Below are 24,084 nucleotides of genomic sequence, written 5' to 3'. Positions count from 1 at the left end.
TTAGCTGGGGAGCCCTGAAATGCTGGTAGAATTTCGACTGTCCAGATTCCTGAAATGGTCTTCTGTGAGATATAGGCCTTTCAGCATATTAGAAAGGGAGCAAGATATAGGCATCCAGTGTTATCGCTGATGATCTTTCCAGACAATGTCCTAGTCTTTGCTTACTGTGTGCCACACATTCTTGTATCAGACATTTGTATCCTTACTGGAACAATCTGCTTGCTCCAGAATTATCTGTCAGTCCTGCCTCAGTCTATTTATTCCATCACATGAAGTACAGTTTGCCTAGGAAAGTCTGGTGTTGAAATCCAAAGATCTGAAGCTCTAGTTTCTTCCTCTGATGGGCTTGAGAACTGTGTAAGTGATCGTGTGTTGAGGTATGTGATCTGTTTTCAAATGGCTAAAGTCAACTGTGGAAGAAGGGGTAAACCTTTATAGCTATTTTCCTTTAATATATTTGAATGTAATTGTAAATGTGCAAACCTCAGGTGTTTGAGAGAAGCTCTTTCATTAGAAGAAATCCTATTAAATATACTCCTCTTTTTTCCCTTCATTACTTTTCAGTGTTCTTTTCTATCCCAAGGGGGATAGTCTGTATCTTTTATGGAAAAACAGTGCTGCAAAGGACAGTTAAAGAAAAACTGGATGTCACTAAAGAAGGTAGCTGAGGTAATTAGGTCTGGAATAAAAAAATGCATTTGTTGGGTATTGCTCTAGTGCTTTCACCCACTACTCTCCTCTCCCTCTTGAACTCAGGCAAGCCAGTGATGTCCATACTTGCTTAATTATAAAGCTTCATTATTTCCTCTACCACAAAGTCTGCTTTTTGTTCTTAAGGGTTTGGCATAATCATTTTTTTGTAAATGCTAGGAACAATGCCAATTAGCCTGTGGGTAATGGTGATCAATTGTAGGAGAAAGCAGTCAAGCAGTTTGTACACCTCCTGCTTTGCCTTGTGCAGATCAGTGCTGAGTTGTCCAATGCTGACATCCTGATAAACAATAATCTACCAAACTCCCTGTAACTGACCAAGAGGAAAACATCCAATTATCTTGCAGAATAGGAATGATGTAAGCATGCTTATATATAGCCCACATTTTGCAGCCTAGAGACAAACAGTATTTATAATCAAGTTGTTTTCTACCCTTTTCAGTACTGGCTGGCATTTTCTGAATGGAAAGTTTAAAATGCATGCTCTTCCAAGCAGGACAACCACAAAGCAGTTTATTTCTGCAGCAAGTATTTTTGGAAATAGAGCCCTTCCCTTTCACATTCCTTGTGCCAATATTCTTTAAACACCAGTTTAAATTCACATTGCCACTGGCTCTTTCTCTTAATTAAACTTCCAGCATTTCTAGACAATGTCCTAGTCTTTGCTTACTGTGTGCCACACATTCTTGTATCAGACATTTGTACCCTTACTGGAACAATCTGCTTGCTCCAGAATTATCTGTCAGTCCTCCCTCAGTCTATTAATTCCATCACATGATTGTTTTAGTGTTGTTTGAAGCACTATTTTGGAGCCAGACATAATCATATTATACAGTTCCTCACCTTATTAGCTGACAGAGAACTGTTCCCCATTAGACAATTGATCCTGGGCAGATGAAGCCATTAAAAACAGTACTAATTAGCTGAAGAGTGGAGACAGTAATACAGACTGCATCACTTCCTTTCATGCTTAGGGAAGTTCATGTTCCAGACAAATAATAATTGATATGTAGTCTTCCTTAATTGTGGTTGTTAACAGCCAGTATTATAATGACAGGCTGACAATCTCTGTCTAGCCTATTGTATGTTTATTTCTGAATCCAAGAACCACTGAATAACGTTTTTGGTTTAACTTGAACTTCACAGAATGTACTTTAAATGTCAATGTAATGAGAGTTGGGCAGATAACCCTAACTTATGAGTTATTCCTTACATGTCTCCAGGTGTCAGCTGTTTGTCTTGGAGGACTGGATGTCCCTAATTACATGGAATTATGGCATGATACATTGGAATAAAATAAACAGATGGTTTGAATGGGAATCAAAAAAAAATTCTGCATTAGACCCATAACCAGGAATGCTAAGCATCTAACTAAATTTGAGTGCACTAACTGTAGCCTAGAGAGTAAGAAAACCATATAGTCTTTAAACAAAAGAATGCTTTGATTTCCCCTTCCAAAAATGCATTCAGTTTTTAAAAATCTACATGTACATGTGTGCACGTGTATGCATATGTATTGCATTTAATGCAGGAAGATGGTGGCACTCACTATAATTTAGTTTGTAAAAACATGTCAACTATTATCCTCTATCTTCACTTATCATATTTCTTCCTGAGATAAAAAAAATAAATTTAAGGTGATTTTTTTCCTTCAGGTACTCTGACCAAACACTCAGCTCTCCTATAATTCAACAAGCTAGAAGAAAAAAAAATCACAGTAAAAGCAGGAAACTTAATTTCAGGGGAAAAAAAATAACATCTGAAACAGTACACATTAAACATCTTTAAATTATTTGATAATTTTTTTTTTTTTATATTAAGGAGTTTCAGGCATTTTAAATCTGTTTTGAACTTCAAAATTATTTTATCACTTTCCACCTGTTTTTTAAAAAGAAAATGAACTGACAAAACCCCGCCCAAACCCAAAAAATACCAAGCCCCACAACCCTAGTCCAAGGCAATTAAATGTAATCAAAATAGTATGTGAGAGAGATTACAAGATGAAAAATATTGAAATTCTAAATGCTACAGTTCTTAAAATATCTAACTAAATATATTTTTCCCTTACCATTTCCTTTGTTGTCCATCTACTTTATTACTCTTCTGTTATCAAAACTTCCTGTATATTTGGGTTTGAAGGAAGAAGTCTGTGGTTTCAGAATAGCGTGCTGAGTTAGTTGATTTGGATTTTATTGCTGACTGTGAAATCTTGCCTAGGTCACTGACAGCAAAACCCTCCTTGCTTTATTTTTTTGGGTAGTCAGTCCCATTAAAACCCCTCGATGAAATTCTGGCCACACTGAACTCAGTGGCAAGACTCCAGTTAATTTCAAGGGAACAAAGTTTTTTCTGATAGGATTCTAGACTGCTACATATTGGGCAGTGTTCCTGCCCATGAGAGGGGGTTGAAACTAAATCATCCTTAAGTTCCCTTCCAACCCAAACCATTCTATGATTCAGTGATATATCTAAATAAGCAGATAAACATAGTCCCATCTTTCTCCTCAAGATGAGGTTTATCATTCACATTGCCAGTATTCACACACAAGGAAAGTGACAACTTCATCACAGGCTACAGATTTCAAGAAGGGAAAGAGCCTGACACTTGTTAGCCTCTTGACATGTTCTAGGCTCTCCTTCATACAGTCTCGATGATTTAGGCACCTGCAGGGAGGGTGCAAACTTTGTTGTACAGACAACAGATGTTTGGATTTTAGCTCTTCTACAGTAATGTGAGTTTCTTACCTCTTGGAGAACTCAGCACTTTGATGAAAACCCTAACATTTCATTTTTTTTTCCCAGTCTTATTCAAATTGTTTATCAACTTTCTGGATATAGGGCTAGAATGCCCCCTTGACAAGCTTTCTGATGATATGAAACTGGGGGAGTGGCTGATCCACCTGAAGGCTGTCCTGACATTCAGCAGGACCTCGACAGGCTGGAGAATTGGGCAGAGAAAAACATAATGAGGTTCAATGAGAGCAGGTGTTTGGTACTGCACCAGGAGAGGAATAACCCCAAGTACCAGCACAGGTTGGGGGCTGACCTACTGGAGAGCAGCTCTGTGGAGAAGGACCTGGGGGCCTTGGATGACAAGATGACCATGAGCTGGCAGTGTGTCCTTGTGGCCAAGAGAGCCAATGGTATCCTGGGGTGCCTCAGGAAGAGTATGGTCAGCAGGTCAAGGGAGGTGATCCTTCCCCTCTGCTCAGCCCTGGTGAGGCCACATCTGGTGTGCTGTGGCCACTTCTGGGCTCCTCAGTACAAGGAAGACAAGGAGCTACTGGAGAGGGTCTGGCAGAGGCCACAAGGGTGATGAGGGGTCTGGAGCTTCTCTCTTATTAGGAGAGACTATGGGAGCTGGGTCTGTTTAGTCTGGAGAAGACAAGACTGAGAGGGGATCTCAGAATTGCAGATAAATATCCCAAGGCAGGTACCAAGAAGATGGTGCCAGACTCTTTTAAATGGTACCCAGGGATGGAACAAGGAGCAATGGCCATAAACTAAACCACACGTAGTTTCACCTTAACTGAAGGATGAACTTCTTTACATTGGGGGTGGCAGAACACTGGAACAGGCTGCCCAGGGAGGTTGTGGAATCTCCTTCTCTGGAGACATTCAAAACCCACCTGGCTTTGTTCCTGTGTAACCTGCTCCAGGTGACCCTGCCTCGGCAGGAGGGTTGGACTAGATGATCTCCAGAGGTCCCTTCCAACACTAAGAATTTTGTGATTCTGTGATTTTTTACCTATTACTTTATTTTCCTGCTGTTTCTCACATAGCTATACTCTTTAATTCAGGAAAAGTTTGGTGTGGGTCAAAAAAAGTCCTTTAATTCAACAATAATTGCCATGATTTTGCCTCAAGTGTACAAATCCCATTGAAGTCACTGGTGTGGCTGTGATTTCAGTGGGTTTTGGATTAGGCTCATATCAGTTTAAGGTGCTGTTGGCAGAAATATCTCAGCAGTAAACAGGGAAGGAGAATAACTTATGGTACTCTCCTACACTGTATGTTCAAATTAGGGAATAGTTCTGACTATTGACTAAATAAGGAGTATGATGTCAAATATAATAATTCAAAAACCCTACTGAACTAATGAGTGAAGTTGCATAAGACATGAAGTCCCTTTTTACAGAAAGGACTGGAGAAGGATGCAAAAGCAAGAGAAGATGGTTACTGAAGCAAAGGTAGAAGAGCAGTGTACCTGACATGTTGAACCTGTGTTCATATTCACTTATTAGGGACTCCTGCTGTGGTTTTACAATAGCCAAATCGTAAAAGGCTTACTTATAAATTAGTAAAACCCAGGAAGACTATTTGACTGTAGTAAGGTTGGTAACACATAAATATTTTTATACTTGTATATACACCTATGTTCACACAAATGAGAGCAAAAATAGATGTACAATTTACTGTGAAACATTAATAGCAGTCTTAAAAAATCTACAAAGGCTTTGGTAGATTTTACCAATCAGATGCTGGAAGTTATGGTAACATTATCAAGGTCACAGAAACAACACTGGCTTGTTCCTCTAAAAATTGACATATTAGCAGAACTTGACCATTAGAAAAAGGCTCTGCTATTTTTTAATACATATTCACTGTCTTTCCACCAACCCTTACACTTGCACTTCCTCTGTTGGGAAGATGAGAGAGAAAAGGATGCATAGAACTCTGAGTTTTTACAACTTAAAAAAATTAGAGGGGTAATGACTCAATATAATTAAAACGTTTTCCCAGTGACAAGGGTCACAAAACCCTCAGAATTCTGTCAGATATATGGTCTCACTGTCTGTGTCAAAATTCTAGGTTTAGTTATTTCTTTGGAGGAAGCTCACGGATTTGACTTTCCCTCATGATTTTCTCATATGTGGTTCTGTGTTGTCTTTTTTTCCTCTTTCACAGTCTGAAGCTTTTCATTGTATAATAGTCTCCTTTCTGACCCAGATCAACTGCAATGAATGAACAAAGACAGTTCTGGAAAAAAAAGAGACATTTTTTAAAAATGGTGGTCACTGGATATAGGCCTTTCGCTCTCCCTGTGCTAATGGTGTTGATGGTGTTTTCAAGCTGTCTATCAAACTGGTTTAAATCTTTTAACATGCTATTTCTCACTCTCAGTCCCCCACTATTTCTCCTAGTTGTCATTCAAATTGTTCCACTAAGAGAACAAATAAATGCATGCCATGAAAACTAGCAAGATGATATAATGAATGAGTTACAATAAATGCCTCCAGCATAAAACAATTATGTACCTGCTATTGTCAAAAACATTCAACATTCCCTTTGTTGAAAAGGAAACAGCTATAAATTATTCACTGGGGCACTGTAACTCTTTTCTTTTTTTCTTTCTGTTTTTTTGGTTGCTTCCAATTAATTCTTCCCTGAACATCCCTAGGTATTTAGCTGAGGGTAGAAATTTACATGCAGAGAATTTTAGCTGTTTCTTGGGATTGTCAAACTGAGTGTCCAAATTAATAATAATAATAATAATAATAATAATAATAATAATAATAGTACCACCATATTTTCCTGTGTATAATCAGAGCTTGGTTATGAAAAAAGTGTATTTTGGGATCAGTACAGGTTATATTTGTCTAAGGGTAAATATAAGTGGTCCTTTAACCCAGAGCTTCTCTCTTTCCTCACCTTGCACTGCCCTCAAGTCTCATTTTCATTTCAGAATTTGCTTCTTCCTGTAATATGCACCCCAACATCATGCTATCCTTATTTCCTTAATGACATTTTTTGTGGTTTTTCAAAGGGTATAGATTTCCTGTGGATTTTCAAGAAACAATGCTTTTTAAAAGACTTACTGAAGGTGCAGATTGTACAGTTCTGGGGAAAAAAAAGAGCAGTTTTATATATACCATATATGCACCACCCAAAGTAAGAAGCTTCCTGAAAGACTGCCTTCATGCAGTGAGTGCAAGAGCAATGTCAAAATGCAAGGCTGGTGTTCTGTTCTCATTCAACAAGCTGTGGGATGAGGCCTAAATGGGATGCTTGTTCCATTTTATTTTCAAGAACACAAACATCTCAGCAGGGCATCTGAAGTAATTAAAAAACAAAACAAAACAAAACAAAACAAAATCTTACTTTATTCAGGAATGAAAGTGTGATCATTTTATTGTTAGCAATATTTAATTTTATTCTAAAGGTGGGCCAAGCAAATGCTTATATTTTGCATAGCACTAAAATGTGCCACCAAAAAGGTCTCTGGATTTCCTCTCCTGTTCAAAATCTCATCCTTGTTCTTTGTGCCTGTGCCTAATAACTTGTCCAGACAGAAACAGTGATGCCCAGCTGAATTTGAAGATTTTTAACATTTTGGTTGTGAAGGGAATATCTCCAAGGTGGGCCATGAAAGCTGTGGGTGCCCTGGCTACCTCTCCAAGCTGAAGGATGTTTGTCTGCCAGGTCTGGTGGGTGCAACAGTGGACTTTAGAGTGCAGCTGTAATTGTTAGACTGGACTGTCTGTAGTATCCCAAGGCTTAAATGAGGAATGGCCTAGGTTAAATGCATCTGGAATGCAGGAGCCACACCATTTAGCTAAGAGCACTGTAGTGGCTGACAAAAACTGTAATTACTTCCCATCAGAGCGCAGTGTTCAGTCATGCTCTTCTGGTTCACAATCAGCATCTGAAGATGATGTAAGAGGCACTGGTCATGGAAGAGAAAAGCAGTCATTATGAGGCAACAATCTAAAATCCAAGAAGGAGAAACACAAAATGGTGATTTTTTTTTCCTATGGTTTGATGAAAATTACACCTTCTCTATTTTTTTTGAAATAGGTTGTTTATTTGCTATATATTGGTTAGATATATGCTGGTTTGTAGTGAATCAGTGTCACTAAGGATTCACTAAAAGGAAATATTGTCCTTTAAGTTACCAAAATCCATCTGACATTATGCAGAGACGTGATCTCAGCCTGGCCCATCAGACACTTCTCATTTGAGTCTCTTTGTAATCCTGTTTTATTGTGTGTGAAACAGATTAAGTAAGAAGAGTACAATCAATTTAGCAAGGATATTATATGAGGTGGTTGCTTGTGATACCAGGAGACTATTCTCAATGGCCCAGGAGGTCCTCCCAGTTCTCAGTCCCTGTAATTAAAGCAGCTCTAAGATCAGTTAAATTTGGTGATAAGGTTAGCACAGGTGCTGTAATTCATTAGGCACTGCTCACTGCCTGCACTAGAAATGTCCTTCACAAGTTCACTCAGAAGAGGTGCTGGAACCAGAGCTATAGAATTGTTTTTGGATTGAAAGGTAGGAGATCCTGTATCAATATCCTCATCCAATCTAAGAGAACCTCAATCATAAAATCAAATGGCATTAAGTGAGCAAAGAACAGAATGGTCTGTTGTGTCTGTTTGGTTGCTGTTCACTTAAAGATAGTAAAAAAAGGAAGAAGTGCTCAATACATTTACTACGGGTTGTTTTTTTCTGATTCCCTAACAATACTTAATAATTTAAGGATTTTTGTCCATTAAAAAGTGCAGCTTAACAAGGAATATTTTGTTTAATGAGATTTGTATCCAAAGCAAAGGAAATGAAAAGTTAAATTGAAAATCAGCCTTCTCCTTCTGTTGCAAATGATGTCTACGTCCCCTTGTGAAATTATCCTGAAAAATAAAAATGTTAGGAAATAGGAAAATATATTGTTGATATTTTCAATTCCCCCCACCCTGTTCAAGCATATTTAACTTCATAGTTAATGTCTGAGTTTTTAACCTCACATATTTCAGCAAATAAATTATTACATGAAAATTATTGATTTAGTCCTACTCACTGATACTGCTAGGCACAAAAATGGAGTAACAATTACAGTAATTAAAAAATTTGTAATAAATAATTTGAATGCTATTATGTGTATGCATAATTTTTGATGAATACTTAAATGGTTTTAAGGAAAACCACAAGGTATTTGAAAGCTCAAGTAGTTTAATGCCTTGTGCTAAAAACAAAATGCATTTTGGGACTTCCATTTTTAAACACTTATTTATCAATTTATCAGGAAATGAACATGAAGCAAACAAACAGATGTACTTCATATGCACCTAGACTAAAGTATGGCTTTAAAAAAATCAGCATTTCCAGAAATTAAATGCTGCTAGACTTTTATTTGCTGGAGCCAATACTGAGTGTTTTAAAAGGTAGATATTCTAAGCAGTAAGTGGATTAAGCAAATTTACTTTCTAAGACACTTCTCAGATTGCTCACTAGTTGTTCACAACCTAAAAAGAAAAGAAAAATTAGAACAGGGGTAGGTTTCCTCAGACACTGGGTAGGGTTGAGCTGAATATTTTGTGTATGCAAGACAGCTCCGGCAGCTGTACATGTATTAATTCAAAACCTGGTGCCCTATTTAGTCATGTGTTGGCTCCTTGGCCCTTGGCTTCTTTATTTCTTCATAAGGATGCCTAGATGTGAGTTTTGTAACCATTAAATGTAATTAATAGCAGAACATTGCTAGAAAGTCAGACATAATTGATTTCTTATTTTTTCTGTGCTAAAGATCAAGGGGCTATATCCTTCTTCCGCCATTATGCATGCAGAGCTATAGGAGAATGGACCCTCTGGGACAAGTCTAATATCCGGTACACTGCTGTCTACCAGAGCCTTATTATAAAAAGCTTTCTACTCTAGCCAAGCTGTGAAAAAGCTCATGCTGTAGTGGCTGCAAAATGAGCAACTTTGATTATGCAGTCCCCATCAAGACTAAGGTTATAAGTTAGCAAATTGAATTCCTGAGAAGAACTATTCATCAAATAAATCTGAATACCAACTGTTTTCAAGGAGATTACAACCCATTTTGGGGTAGTAAGAAAAGATGATGTGTTTGATGGAGAGTTTTCTCTTGACTGTATCTTTTACTTGTAAAAATTAGAGCTAAGTGAATATTAAATCAAATGAATTTCAGAAAAGCTACAAGTATTTAGGAGCTCAAATGAGTGAACAGTTTGTGTCATAAACATAAGAGATATTATTTTAACGGATTCAAGCAAAAAATTAAATTCTCCATTTTTAAAACATCAGGAAAAACTATTTGCTTTCTTCATCAAAATGAACTTTTTTGACTTTAGCTTTGAACTGAATGTAAATAAAAAGTCATGTGCCTTATTTTAGGGGACTCTGAGGTACAGAAAAGATCCTGCTGCAATCAGGATGTTTATGAGATCCTATTTCAAAATGTTGATTGAAGAAAAAACTAGTATATTCTAAATGGTGTTTTAACGAACACATTATTTTGACATTGATACATCTTGATCTTTTCATAATGGTTAATATAATTTTTTTTAATCTGCCTGTAACTGAAGAGAAGCCACTCTTCCTTCTGCACTAACTGAAGAGCTTTTCCAAATGACGTAAGAGGTGAAAAACTCTTGTTTTCTCAAGGAGAGCAGTTTTATGTAAGATGACACAAACCTCCTGTTTTCAGGGGTTTTATTTTATATAGATCCTGTCTGTACTGAAACACGTGAGCCATTTTCTGAAACAAGTGTGACAATGCCTTATCATGACCACCAGACACTATATGAAGAGTTCATTAGTAGGACTTGAATTTTAAAAGTAATGGTTAGAATCTAAAAGGATGTAGATGCTACAACACAGAGAATTACAGCACCTCTGTGTTGGCCTTGTTCTATTACATGTCACCCTTTGCAAAGTGTGTGGAAGGTTAAGTGATTGTAGTGGTTTGGTCCAAGATACTCATTACTGTTTACCTTCTGTGAGATAAGAATTAGGAGAAAACGCAAAGCAGGCACCAATCTTGAAAGAATATAAAGAAGTTTATTAAGAGACCTAAAAGAAGAAAAAAAAATCATACCACACCTTCAGAACTCTTCTCCTCCCCCCACCTTCCTCCCTTCTCCCACTGACAATGTAAAAAGACAACCCTTGAAATGTTCAGTCTGTTTATCACTTCCATAACAACCTTGTTCAGTCTATTTAGGAAGAGGAGTCTCTCTGCTCACATGAGTCCCTTCCCCCGACTTGCAGCTTTTCCCACAACTGCTTTCGAGGGTCCACTCTTGAAGTTTTTGGGGTACAATTTTAAGTTTGAGCCATTCAGAAACAAAAGTTCTCTTCACCCATCTCTGGGAGCATTTCACCTCTAATGCTCCCTCCTTCCCTGGGAGCAAAGGGTCTTCCTCATCTTTATCTTTAGGACTGTCTCTGGGAGCATCTAGTAACTGAGGTTTTCTCCTTTTCAATTTGGAGCAAAAGTCCTCATCGCTTCCATCTCTCCCTGTTCAAACTTCTCATGAAATTACAGCTGCTTCAGCATCTGCCTATCTCAGTGCAGGTGCTTTTGCTAACAAGCACGAGTTGAACACTTCACCCCCCATATCTTCATGAAATTACGACGGGATACTCTGATATATCATAGCTTCACAACAGAATTTCAGCTTTAAGCATCTCCTCTCTCTCTTCCCTCAGGTTTTCAGCTCTTCACAGCAATAAAAGGGTTAATCTCACCCAGGCCTTGCAGCTGGAATGTGGCTTATCGCAGTGGAGAGGAGGGGGAGCCGAGCTGCTCCGGCTGCCCACAGCAGGGCTGGGGGAGTTCTGTGGGTTGAGCTGGGCCCATCGGCTCTGGGATGGCCGTGGCCCGGCCCCTGCATGGGGCCTGCAGCCACCTGTCCCAGCACTGGAAACGAGTGTGCACCACGGAGGCGATCCCAACTTCAAGTGGCTTAAAGAATTGTCCGTATTCAAACTGGCCAGCTGATAGGTTCTGTCAGGTCACAGAGGAAGCTGTAAGCACCCCTTTGCAAGGACATCCCTTCCGGGACTATGCTAGCTAACCCATGACAGTGATGTAGCAGGCAATGTGTTGAAAAAAAGCACCAAATTGCAAGCAAGCCAAAGGAGGAGATGCCTGAAATTAGTTTACAGGAAAACAGAGAGGATTTTGTTTTCTGTAGGTCTTCCTTTTTTCCTGAGCACTGGCTTCCAGTTCTCTCTGGGATAAGTGCCCATCATTCCTCAGCATTTCCTAAAGACTAGACTATGCCTTTCTCTATTCAATGCATGTGTTCCTGTGAATTCCACTCCACGGGACAAGTACCAGGAAAAGCCTCTTCAGAGGCTTCACCCACTCTTAGAGACAGTAGGTCTTCAGAAACTCACAAAATTCCATTTTCAAAGGCATATATATTACCACTTTGCCAACGAGAAGGCCGACTGCCCTAGTATTTCGGAAACTTCTATGTAACCTATATTTATTAATGGTCAGTTTGTGTTTTGTTTTGTTTTGTTTTGTTTTGTTTTCTGTTGAGAATAACAGTCTTCAGCTTTGTTTGATGTTTACTGCCATTGCATATTCATAGACAGAAATCATATTTCCCCTCACTGCTTATTCTGGTGGGCCAAACAGGTCAAGTTTCTTTAGTTTTTCCCATATAAGAAAGGGTAGTACTGACCACTGTAGTGCATTTTCAGGGTTCCTTTTTCAGTTGTAATTGACCTTTTTAAATAGCAATGTCCTAAATGGGAATCAGGATTGTGGATGGGATGATTAAAAAAAGGAGCTATAGAATGAGAAGTACAAAATTTAGGAAAGGAGATTTTCCACATAGCTTTACTGCAATTTTATGATTGTTTTCTCCAGACAGACCTTTAAGCTTACACATCTGTGAGAGACATCTCCTCTCTGACACCGAAGGAGGCTTTTTGCAAGCACTTTAGCCACTCTCTAAAAGTTCATTAAACTGTTAATTGAATCCAATTCATATTATACAAAGCCTCTGTTTTTACTTCTGTTTCAGTCAAATAGAACTCTAGCTTTTCCTGCTTCCAGATTATAAATCGCCTTGTCACTGAAGCATCAGAGAGGCAACAGGGAGGATGGAGTTTTTCATTTTGTCCCATAGCCTCTGCTGGAAGGAACACTAGCTTCAGATCCTAAAATCTTTTGACTACCCACGGAGAGGTAAGTGCAGAAAGAACATCAAGCAAAGCTATTCCTGAAGCAATTTAGCTCTTTGTTTATTGAATGGTTGAAATAATAGAGTACATTATGCAGAAAGGCCTTGATTGATATACAGAGGCATTATATCTCCGGGCCACAAGTCAGTCTCACCCTCCAATACAGGCTGATGTGGTTTATTTTTGTGTTACTTATGCAGTGAGCTTTCTGCCTTATCATTTGGTACTGAAATATGACTTTGAGAACAAAAAGGTTTGAAAATAACTTTGGGAGTGAATTAAAAGGGACGAATCCAAATCTGTTAAAGTTTTATTCAGTAGTGAATAGCTTATGAACAAATTTAATGGCCCTGCCTGCAATCACTTCATACTTTTTGGTAAATATCTATGGTTTTTCTATGGAATTCCTTCCTAATATATTAATAGTGTGTTGGTGAATTTCTGTTTTGTTATTTAGTTGCACAAGAAGAATGTCTGGCATGGATAATTTTGTCATCTGATTTGGGAAGGCAGCCCATGATCCCAGGATAATTCTTCATATTTTTCTCTTGGCTAATCCTTTCATCACAGAAAAGGAAAAAATACTATCTCACTCTCTTGGATGATACTTCTTTCTTCATATATTATATGTAAGGATTATTTTCTGTTTTTCTGCTGTGTCTATGCAAGGATATTGAGGAAAGCCTATTCAAAATAATATAAAAAATGAATACTTAGATATTAGTTTTGAATTAATCCTTATTTGAGTAGTTTTTTGGCAGAATGAATGCTGAACGTAGCTAGGTATTTTTCCTTTGCTTTGAAAACAAATACTTAATTCGGTTTCAGCTAAAGTAGGCACGAGGCAGAAAAACACTACAGGCATGAGAGAGAATTGTTTACAGGTTTAAGTCTTTTCAACACTGCAGTCCTACTCATAGCATGTATCTCCTCTTGTTTTCAGAATTACAGTGTAGCATCAGGACAAGTTGAGAACTAAGATCACACTAGTGGTGTTTTTCTTCAAAACAAATTTTTTTAAAGAAAACTAATGTTAGCAAGGCCAAACCAATATGTATGGTTTTATATTTCAGTACATTTTACACAAAAAGAGATAGAAAATGCAGAGTTTTTGTATGAAACTTGCATGTTTCAACAGGTATGATGTGACAACTGATGAATCTTAGCCATCAGAGATGGTTTGGTAGGAAAGATCCAGATGGAGAGGTTGATGTTGAGAAACTGAGAAAATAAGATCTAACTTATAATCTCTTTCCCTTAAGTGGCTGCAGAGTTCTGAGTTAAATATGGAGCATCAGTTTTGTCAGATTAAAATGCAGCTAGGTTACAAATATTTTGAGACAGATCTCAAGGTCTCTCTTATAATGTCTCAAAATCTTCCCAGACATCATTTTCAGGACGAGAATAATAAACAATATGTGCATTGGCTAATACATTTACTGGCAGGGATACACTCAACAGGAGTGAGACACATGCCTTCCTGATTGTCACTGTACAGTGTGTAAGTATACTGATAGGTGAGAAACACTAAAAAAACCCCAACCAAACAAACGAAAATGTGCTTTTTCATTTTACATAGACATTCTACACTAAAATTACTTGCACTCTGAAAATAAACACATACACTGTTGATTCAAGCTCTAATTTACATTCAGGTATCTCTGCTGCTCTTGAAAATAGTTTCCTGCTCTTACGAGAGAAAACATTTCTATACCAAAGAAAGGATGTTTGTATTAGAGAAAGCAAAAGACACTGTATTCCACTGTGGATAATTAACAAAATGTTTATTTTTAAAAATTGATGGTAGTTTACAGATCTATTAACATTTTAAATGGCTCTTATTAAAAATAAAAAAGCACCAAATTATTTTATAGATGCCATGAAGCAGTTATGATCTATTATACAGGAAGACTTATTCTGCTGCAGTTTGCTGGTATGCACATGAAGTTGAGAGAGCTAGACCGAAATAAAAACTGTGATTAAACCAAGGAAAAGTATCATAAGAGACAATGTTGCAATAACAGTGCAGGAAATCTCAACAAGAAGCTGTGTATAAGTGACAGATGACTTTATTTTAAAATTAAATGAAACTTGAAAAACACTGTGGTCCTCCCAGATCACTCTCTCATACTCACATGTTCACAAACACCAAGATGCTGGTATCCAGGTGATCTGTCTAAGGGAAGATAGGAGATGAGACATCAGTTTGTGTGTTGTCCTCTTGACGTTTTTGGATTCTTCTTAGGTTAATAACCATACACTTTCCTTGAATGGGACTTTTTGTTCCTTTAGAAAATAACCACAATAACTCTCTTCACCTTGTCCCACCTCTGTGAGCACCAGGATTTAATCATTGTCTTTCCTGTCTCCACCTGAATGCCGTGTGAAGTCCAGCCTGAATGTGTGATAGGATTTTAATGATCTGCTAATACCACATGCATCTGTGCCTGATCATCATATAGCTTTTTCCTGTCTTTATCTTCCTGGTGTTTCCACAGCTGTGCTTTCTCAGCCATTGTCCATTCATACTAATTTTAACATTTCTATTAAAATTCTCTACATAATTCAACTGTGACTATAACATATTTACCGTATATGTTGTATAGTAACTTATGCTGTTACTATAACACATTGTGTCTTTCCTCTCTGGTGTCTGACCTTCATGAATTCAGGTTCATGGAACTTGGATGCTAATTTAGTTACTTTAGGCCTTTCATGATTCCTACAACGTCAGTATTTAGAATCTAGAAGTAATAAATTACAGCAAACTTTTCTTGCTTTTCTTGTTTTTCTTGCTAACCTCTAGGCTGCATGAATAACAGGATGCATGCCCACAGTCAAACTGCCATGAAACTGTTCTACAAACCATAACTGTGTCCAGGGAGACACGGTTAATTTTGTACAAATACATACAGAAGAAACTGGACGTTTTGTCAAGAACTTTTCCTATGTATTCTTCAGAACAAAACCCCTTCTAGTGTATTTTTGGATGTATTGGGCTGTTTCTGTGACTGGTACTTTCATTTATAGCACAGCCAGTGTGCTGTAAAGATGTCTTACTGTACCTGAGAAATGGAACTCTATTTCTATTCAAGAAAGTCCATTCAGAACAAGTACCATACCCAGTTCATATCCATGTTTATCCTGTCCTAACATAATGTATAGGACACAGGTAAAAAGAGGAAATACTAAGACTTCAAAGAATATTCCATCTGTTCTAAATTCTTTGACAAAGCCAAGAAACCACAGTAATTGCTCAGATTGTACAATCCAGTAACAGAAGACTGTCACTAGCCTTGCATTCCCATAATATAAACAGTCTTTCACACTTGTGACTTTTTTTTAAGTTAAAAAGATAAAAAGCATGGACTTCTTTGTATATATAGATGTATTTGGAACCAACAGTAATGCTTGAATTGAGGTCCTTTTCTATTGAAAGAGGCTTTTTGCCTGTCCAATTTACTTTTCCTTTCTGAATACACCACTACCAAATGTACTGATTTTCTGCAATGTACTGCAAAGCCTCTTTCATCCCTTCCCCCGGATACAAGAGAAACTGTGCTCCTAGTGCATGATGCATATTTTAGGACTTTATTTGATACCTAGAACATTGGAGAAATGACATTTCATTGAAAGGATGAGAAATATATTGCTGTTTTGTTGGTGAGATTGTTACTTAAAGAACTGTAAGGGCACAGGCTGGTCACCTGTTCAATTCTGTAAATCTAAAGAAGTAAAATAAAATGTTAAAAAATAGTCTAAACATGCCACTACAATTTCAGAAAATCCTTCATATACATTCTGGGTCTAAAGGTTCAAGCCAAACAAGCATTTTTTTTCTTTTCATCTGCTCAATTCAACCATCAAGCAAATGAGCAAGTCTGTCACAGCATAGGTATCACATGCATTCATACATATATTATTTTCATGTAATGCACTACTAATAAATACTTGTTACTGTGCCTATTTAGTGTGTATATAATGCATAAATGTAGTCTGTAAATATTCACATTCAATTTAATCAGTACAAATCTGAGCTGCAAATTCCAGATCTAAATAAATAATTATTAAATTGGAAGCAAATTAGTATTTGACAAGAGGTAAACAGATTTGATGTTTTTACGTTGTCATGCCATTTAAGCGGCTTTATATGTTAATTGAATACCAAAGTTTTTTTATTTACTGCTAAATTGATTGCTGTTACTCTATAGCTTGTCATGAAGCATCTCTTGGAGATCTTTGAAAAACAGTCAAGGATAATTTAAAATCAATTAGCTGAATAGAGAATAATTATCCTTTTTCCTGTCTAGAAAATAAGGTTCTACAACCATGGAAATGCATCATGTTTTGTAACTACAATCTATTCCTAGAAATGGAATGCTAGTCGCACAAGCAGGGAAAGAGAAATTTGATCAAGGATAATTTTATAATATTAATTTATTAGATGACTCCTCTTAGATCTGTTGTGATCTGTTAGATGATGAAATACAAACACTGTCCACACTGATGCTGACATCTGATCTGTAAAGATATGTTTTCCTATAAGAGGGCACTCTTTTCTTGCCATGCTCTCAAAGCCTGATGTTGTTTCTACATGTGATGTAACCTAACGCAACTACCTGATCATAAATTGTAAGTGGAAACTTTTTTGGTGGTATCACCTGCTCTATAAGGTAGTGACAACCCAAAGTCTGCATTTTAGAGAAGTAGATATTTATAAGAAAAAAAGTAACTTTTGTTTAAAAATCTCTGCAAGGAGCTTATTATTGCAATTTTTTTATTAATGCACTTCTCTGTATAAATAATTTTCCAGAGTAAAATGAGAAATAGATATGTAATACAAGGGTAGAAATAAAATCAGATTTAAATATGCAGTGAGATTTCCTTTCTACCTCTTCTTAAGTAAAAAATTTAAAAAAAAAAAGGCAAAACCTCAAAAAAAAACATACCAAAGCAAAACAAAACAAAAAGGAGCAAAAGTTGAAGCAAATAAAGTTACACATGTAATATAAAATACAATATCTTTTTCATGGTCTGATCTTACAGCAAGAAACCTTGAAAAATCATTATTCCAGATTTCCAGGATTGTACATCAGTTCCAGCGCTAGGCTTGAAGTTCAGACTGTTAAAATGAATAGCTGTTAAGGCATCTCTGAACTGTAAAACATAGTTGTATTCATCCACAGAGCCACAGCAGGATGTGTGTGAAAAACACACGTGTGAAAATGTGTATTTAATGGAACACACATATATAAATCTTTCAAATACAAATAGGAAGGAAAAAAATCCTCTTCTGTGTATTCCTAAATTAAATCTATATAAAATGGAATCAGACCGAGAGGATGTATCAGTAAGCTAAAGTGAAATGCATTACAGGAATACTACAATTTCACTCGAAAGAGAAAGAATAAATTCTGGAAATTTAAATTCAAGGCAAATCTTAATAGAAATCTAAGCCTCAGAAGGACACAGCTAATGCACTCAGATAACCTTAACTCTGCCCATTAGGAATCCTTTTAAACAATCAGGCAATTATTTTCCTGTAATTGTTTTTGCACAGTCCAATTAGATGAAACCATTTCTGTTAGATTGTTTTCATTTTTATTTTCTCTTATAGTGTCACTATAGTGTGAAATTAATGTTTCCCATATCACTCTGCATCTTAAGTCTTGTTTACACATGGGAAAGTTTTGAAAAAAAAAAAAAAAATCTCTCTATTGATGACACCAATTCAATTGAACAAATGCTGGCAGCACTGACAAAAGTCTTAGACAGCTCGCTGACTGCCAGCATCATTTCAGTCCTGCCTTAGTTAGGCTTGCTCCCAGCTGGGAGACCTGGCACCGTGATGAAAAGGGTGTTTATTGTCTAGATCAGAGCTTTCTACTCTGCTACATTTAATTGCTGCAAGATGTCCTTTTTAGATAGGTGTCTTCAAAGTTGTTGCCAGACTGGTGATAGACAGTGATGGGTCCAAGACAATTTGAATAGTTTGGGCAACATAAAGAAAAACCTTAGCCTTCCCGAGTTTTCGAAGGTCTTGGGGATAGGTATACACTCTGAAATGGAACATGATAATTTTCTGTCCTGCCTTTTTTTCTTGACATTACATTAACCTTTGAAGGAGTCCATTAAGATTTCATGTTAAAGGTGATGGCATATTTCCCATTCAGACTCTTATGTACACTAGGAATGCAAGGCTTACATTCAGGCAGAGAACAAAGTAATTTTGCTATTTCGTAGTAATCACCATAGAAATAACTACACTATCTCCTGGAAGCAGTTTAGCTAAACTATTCTCTGAGCTTCCTATTTTAACTTGTTTCCTATCCCAATGCTTTCCTCAGCTCATCACCCAGGATTGGATTGTCCTAAGCTTGCTTTATCACTGGGCTCCTTACTCTTTATTCTCCTTAATTCCTCCACCCACTCAAGTTCCCACCACAAGTTCTTGTCACCCTGCAAAAACCCCCAACTTCTCCTTCCAACTCGTCCTTTTCTCTGTCCCAAAACAGATGAGATGGAAAGGACAGCATGCTTTTAAGGAACCATCCATGTGTCACCCTTTCCATAAAGAAAGGATCCATCCTCTCCAACGATTCTGTAAGCATGGAAAACAGATGACCTGAAGCTTTGTGGACTTTTTTAGGATGCCATTACAAATGCACTTGCCTATTTTTCATTTCTGTGCTTATATTTGTGTGTCACAGCTCCTTGGGTTGGTATGACAAAGCGACACATGTTTCATAGCTATTAGATGAATGTCAGAACTTGCAGGACTCACAGGAAAGTTTTCATTCTGATGTTTGCAGTGAGTATCCAAGTTTTCCAGTTTGTTGAGATTTCCTAATTGCTATCTTTCTTATGGTGTGGATCAGGTTTTAACATCATTGACTATGCCAAGAAATCTGTAATTCCACCATTTGTGTCCTATAGACTTTTGTCTGTTCTTACATTGAATGATGTAAGTAGGTATGTCATAATAAAACTAATCATAAAAATTCTTTCAACTGTTTTAAAGTTCACTTTCCTAAACAAAAATAATAGATACAACACTTTTATTTCCAGCAGCTAGAACTAATGAGTATAATTCACCAAAATTTTCCATGAATGATAGATGTAATTAAGTGGATTTGTGTTCTGCATACACACATTTTGACCATATTTGTCCTCAGTTTTTCCTCATGTCCTGTATGACCTCAGTTCTCTTCTGATGTGAACTTCCAGTTTTCCTCCATGTGTCAAATAGTCTATCAGAGTAACCTCATCTCCCTGGAATGTTACTGCCTACACAAGAGAGAGAGCTATGCCATGCTGATTTTCAACATCTTGTGTTCACGGCCCACTTGTGCTGATTGGTCAGAGACAACAGATAACCCTTTAGTTCATACTGTTTTTTAAAAATTATTTTCTCATGCTGAGCTCTTTAAGTCTCCTCAAACACAGATACTGTTTTTCACAAATCTTTTATAAGCTTCACAACTGGGAAATTTCTAAACTCCTGTTAAGTCTAGCCAATTGAAACCAGCCAATGATTTGAAAAAAAAAACAAGTTGGGAAATTGACAGACAGACAAACATCTGAATTGCTGGAGTCCTGGGAATGTAAGGGGGTTCTCTGTACCCACCTTTCAGGACAGCTTGTCTTTCACTCTGTGTGTGAGATGGGAAGATGTACGGTATGGTTCTATACCAGCTTAAACAAAGACAGTACCAAACAGAGTGATCCAATTGCTAACCATTTGTTCTTGCTATGACCTTGTGCCAGGTCTGGTGTTGAAAAACCCTGGTCCATCCGGGAAGCAATTTTTAGTATTAAAGAAAGCAAACAAACAAATGAACACCCCCTCCAGAAAAAAAAAAAAAAAAAATACACCTGTGATCTGCTAATTTCATAGACTTCTACGTTAAGTCACACCTTTGTGTTCATCAGAGTGAGGGATGTGTGTACACACATAGACACATGTGGATCTCATGGATAGGAATTCATCAACAGCTTTTTCTTTTGAGGGAGTGGCAAAGAAAAAAAAAAAAAGAATAAAAGACAAACTAGTCTTTTCTAAACTGACTCATCCTTATTTGCAGTCAACAAAAAGAAAACTGAAGCTCCTAATCAGGAGGAATGCCAGCATCCCACTTTGTAGGGCTATTCCAAAGCAGGCATGAAGGGAAGAAGAGAAAGTGAAATTTAGGGGGAAATGCAGAGTGGGGGTGGTGGAGGGGGAGAGGGAGAAGGAAGGAGGGGGTTGTAGTTGAGACTTATGTGAATCAAGAGGGTGCTGAATTTAATCCTTTATACAAGAAATGTTTTTGTTCTTACATGTAGCAGACTTGGGGTGACAAGAGCTTCTGAGTGGTCCTTGAACTGCTGTAACATTCCTTAATCTTTACATATTTTATATGTTTGAAAAAAGAAATAGTACTTTAAAATGTAGTTTTTTACTGTTACTCAGGTGAACTGATTGCTTAAAAATAAATATGTGTAGATAAGTTCTGTCTTTTGGTTTGACAAATTTAGCCCGATAAGTTACAATAGAAAAGCAACTATCATTAGTGTTGTGTAAAGAACAGTACTTGTTCCCAATACTTGAGATAAAACATACAGAAGGAAGCAAATCTCTTACCTGGTTACCTATTTGAAAGCTCTGTGACACAGCATGTTGTGCCCTAGCCATGTCCTTCCACAGTGTGTGATGACTGCACGGGATAGAAAATGCTCCAACATGATATACACTTCATCTTGTATTGGGTGGGGATTATTCATAACTGATCTGAGCTTTGTGAAAGCTGACTGTAAATGCTGTTTGATTGTGTAAAGAAGTTTGATATCTGGCTCTTTTTGTCTCTCTTTCTCTCTTCTTTTTTTAATAGGTTGTTGTTTTTTTCATTTAAGGCTTTATGCTTTCTCTTCCCCATGGAAGCCTTTGTGGTGGTTTATTTCATGACTCAGGGTTTCTTTAGCAGGGACAATCAAAAGGAAAAAACAGAGGAGGTAATGGCAATCTTCCCTTAGCTGCCCCTGTTTCACATTCTAATATGTAAGATATATTTTAAGCTATTCTTAACCTTTTTTTTAACTGGAAACAGTTTCCTTGTGCAAAGAGAATGAGCACTAATTGATTGTGTCATAAATAAACAGACTATCTCCAGACTCTTGCTATTTAACACCCCTTCAGCACCCCTGCCCTCAAATCTAACAACCTGCATAAAACCTGGGGAATTTAATTGATCTTTTGAAGAATTTATACATAATATGAAAACACCTGCATCTTAAAAAGGTGTTCAGAAGTTCTTGAAGCATTTGGAGTAATGTTTTCAGAATGTTTTCAGAATGTGTAGTGCTTAGCAGGTGCCAGCTGAAGCAAGTTCTACAGGTATTAGTCCGAACACTGTTCACCTTGTTTGTGCATTAAAGTAACTCATTATAAGCCAAGGTACATGGACTGCATGCTGCTTAAATTGGACTTAAGGCCAAATGAATTGTACATATGCATAATATCCTAGAACTTTTTTCTTCTAATCTTTGCTCCAACCAATGACTTGCAGATGTTTTATATGCTGCTATCATATTTGGAAGCCAAAAGTAACTGATTAGTGTTGCTATAATTCCAAAGTCAGATGTTTCCTTTCCTTGCAACATTATTAAATCTAAAAAAGGGGAGTATTGCTAAGAGTATTGCTGGAAGTTTTTCTATTGCAATTGCTGAATATATAAAAAACACACTATGTGTATGTGTGTCTACATATGTAACTTAAGATAGTAGAAATACAGAGATTTTTACCCAAGTTTATTGGTTTAAATTTGGGCAAATGTACTAATTTTCAGAGATAAAATGAGTTATTAATGCTCACAGAAGCACAGCATGGCTGAGGTTGGGATCTCTGAAGGTCGTGGGGTCCAATCCCCCTGCTTAAGGCAGGGCCGCCTTTAGCTGGTAGCTCAGAACTATGTCCAGGCCTTTTCTGAATATCTCCGAGGATGGTAACTCCATCACTTCAAATGTTTGCCATGTTTTCGCAGAATTAGTGAATATAATTAACTGAAATTAAGAAAAAATGAGTGTCAAGAGCCTTGGGTGTTAATCGTAGCTCAGCCTCTTTGCTGCATACCTTCTGCAAGTCCTTTTATTTTTCTGTGCTTCTTCTGTTACTTGTTGAGGACTGTCTGTATTGAAATTGAAAACTATTTGGGAAAGGGCTCTGTCTCCCACATTTTAGCACAGTGGGCCTTATGATCTCAGTTCTTCAGCATAATTGAGCAATACTATTTGTAAATATGCCCCTCTGACTCCTTAATGGGAATATTTAGAGTAAAGGCCAACAACTTAATATATAGAATTTGCCTAGTAGCAGGTAAGAACCTTCTTTGGAGCTTCCTTGAAACCACTGAATCTGCTGTAGAAATATAACAGGACTGAAAAAAACCCCAAACCATAGTGGTTCAAGGATCACTGCCTATTGCCAATTTTCCTTGGGGAGCATAGATCCAAAGACAGCCTGGTACACTATATACATTATATTTCCTGGGTTCTCAGGGTCCTTACAAACTGCAAAGTGAGGAAGGCTAGGTATTGAACCCAGGAACAATCTCTAACCCCAAAATCAACTGGTGTAGACTCAACTGTGGCTGTACTTCTCAGAATTAGCTCCCACTAGAATAAATTGACTATATTTGTACTACCTACTTGGACATTTTGCTGTGTCCATCGTGATATTTTCCTCACTCGGAGAAAAAAATATGATTTTAATTCAGAATATCTGCAGTATTCTGAATTAATTTCTGATTTTAATTTCAGAATATCTGCAGTAATATGAGGTTGTATTGGCAGCCAAGATTAGGGTCAGATGAAACTGAGAGTACAATGGGGCTGTGTCAGGGTACAAACCCTGTTATGGTACTATTGGAGGAGGTATTATAGGGTAGGAAAGAAATCTGGTGAAATCTCAACGTGATGGCTTTTAGGAGCGGGTCTTGGTGAGAATTATTCTTGCAAAAAGGCAACCTTTCACCAACTCTGACTAGATAGAAGTGTTCAAAGAATGCTGAAATGCCTCATCGTACTAAGCATGTGTTCATTAACCATGTATACAGTGCAAAACACAGGATCCCCAGTTACTTTGATCTATAAGCATGAATACCAGTCTCTTTTAGCCCTTCACTAGAGTCCCTGAATTATTTGGTTACACCACCATCATGCCATTCACCTTTTTGGTGCAGGAAGATTGTATGTTTTGATGTGACATGGTTTAGCTTTCACACATGCACTTTTTCTCTTGAATCCAAATATTGTTCAGCATGGCAGTGTTCATTCTACTGGGAATGCTTATAATAACACAAAACAAATTCAACTTGCTACAGTATTAATCCTGCAGAAACTTTTAATGTACTAAAGCTACATATCTAAGTGATAGAATGACACACTACTGTGTG

At 37.2% G+C, this 24,084-nt stretch overlaps 1 long non-coding RNA gene across 2 annotated transcripts; it reads left to right on the top strand.

Moving 5' to 3' along the window:
* Positions 1 to 7,886: 7,886 nt before the first annotated feature.
* On the top strand, positions 7,887 to 19,548 carry LOC138105231 (uncharacterized). 2 transcript variants are annotated; one of them, XR_011148423.1, is made up of 4 exons: positions 7,887 to 7,986; positions 12,495 to 12,658; positions 13,112 to 13,283; positions 15,461 to 17,622. It is a non-coding gene; the product is annotated as an uncharacterized lncRNA (long non-coding RNA). The 2 variants fall into 2 exon arrangements; XR_011148424.1 differs by lacking the exons at positions 13,112 to 13,283; positions 15,461 to 17,622 and adding an exon at positions 19,170 to 19,548.
* Positions 19,549 to 24,084: the final 4,536 nt, after the last annotated feature.

Source organism: Aphelocoma coerulescens, chromosome 2, assembly GCF_041296385.1.
Source record: "Aphelocoma coerulescens isolate FSJ_1873_10779 chromosome 2, UR_Acoe_1.0, whole genome shotgun sequence".
NCBI lineage: Eukaryota > Metazoa > Chordata > Aves > Passeriformes > Corvidae > Aphelocoma > Aphelocoma coerulescens.
The sequence above is the reverse complement of the archived record's forward strand: the minus strand, read 5'-3'. Positions and strand labels throughout refer to the sequence as shown.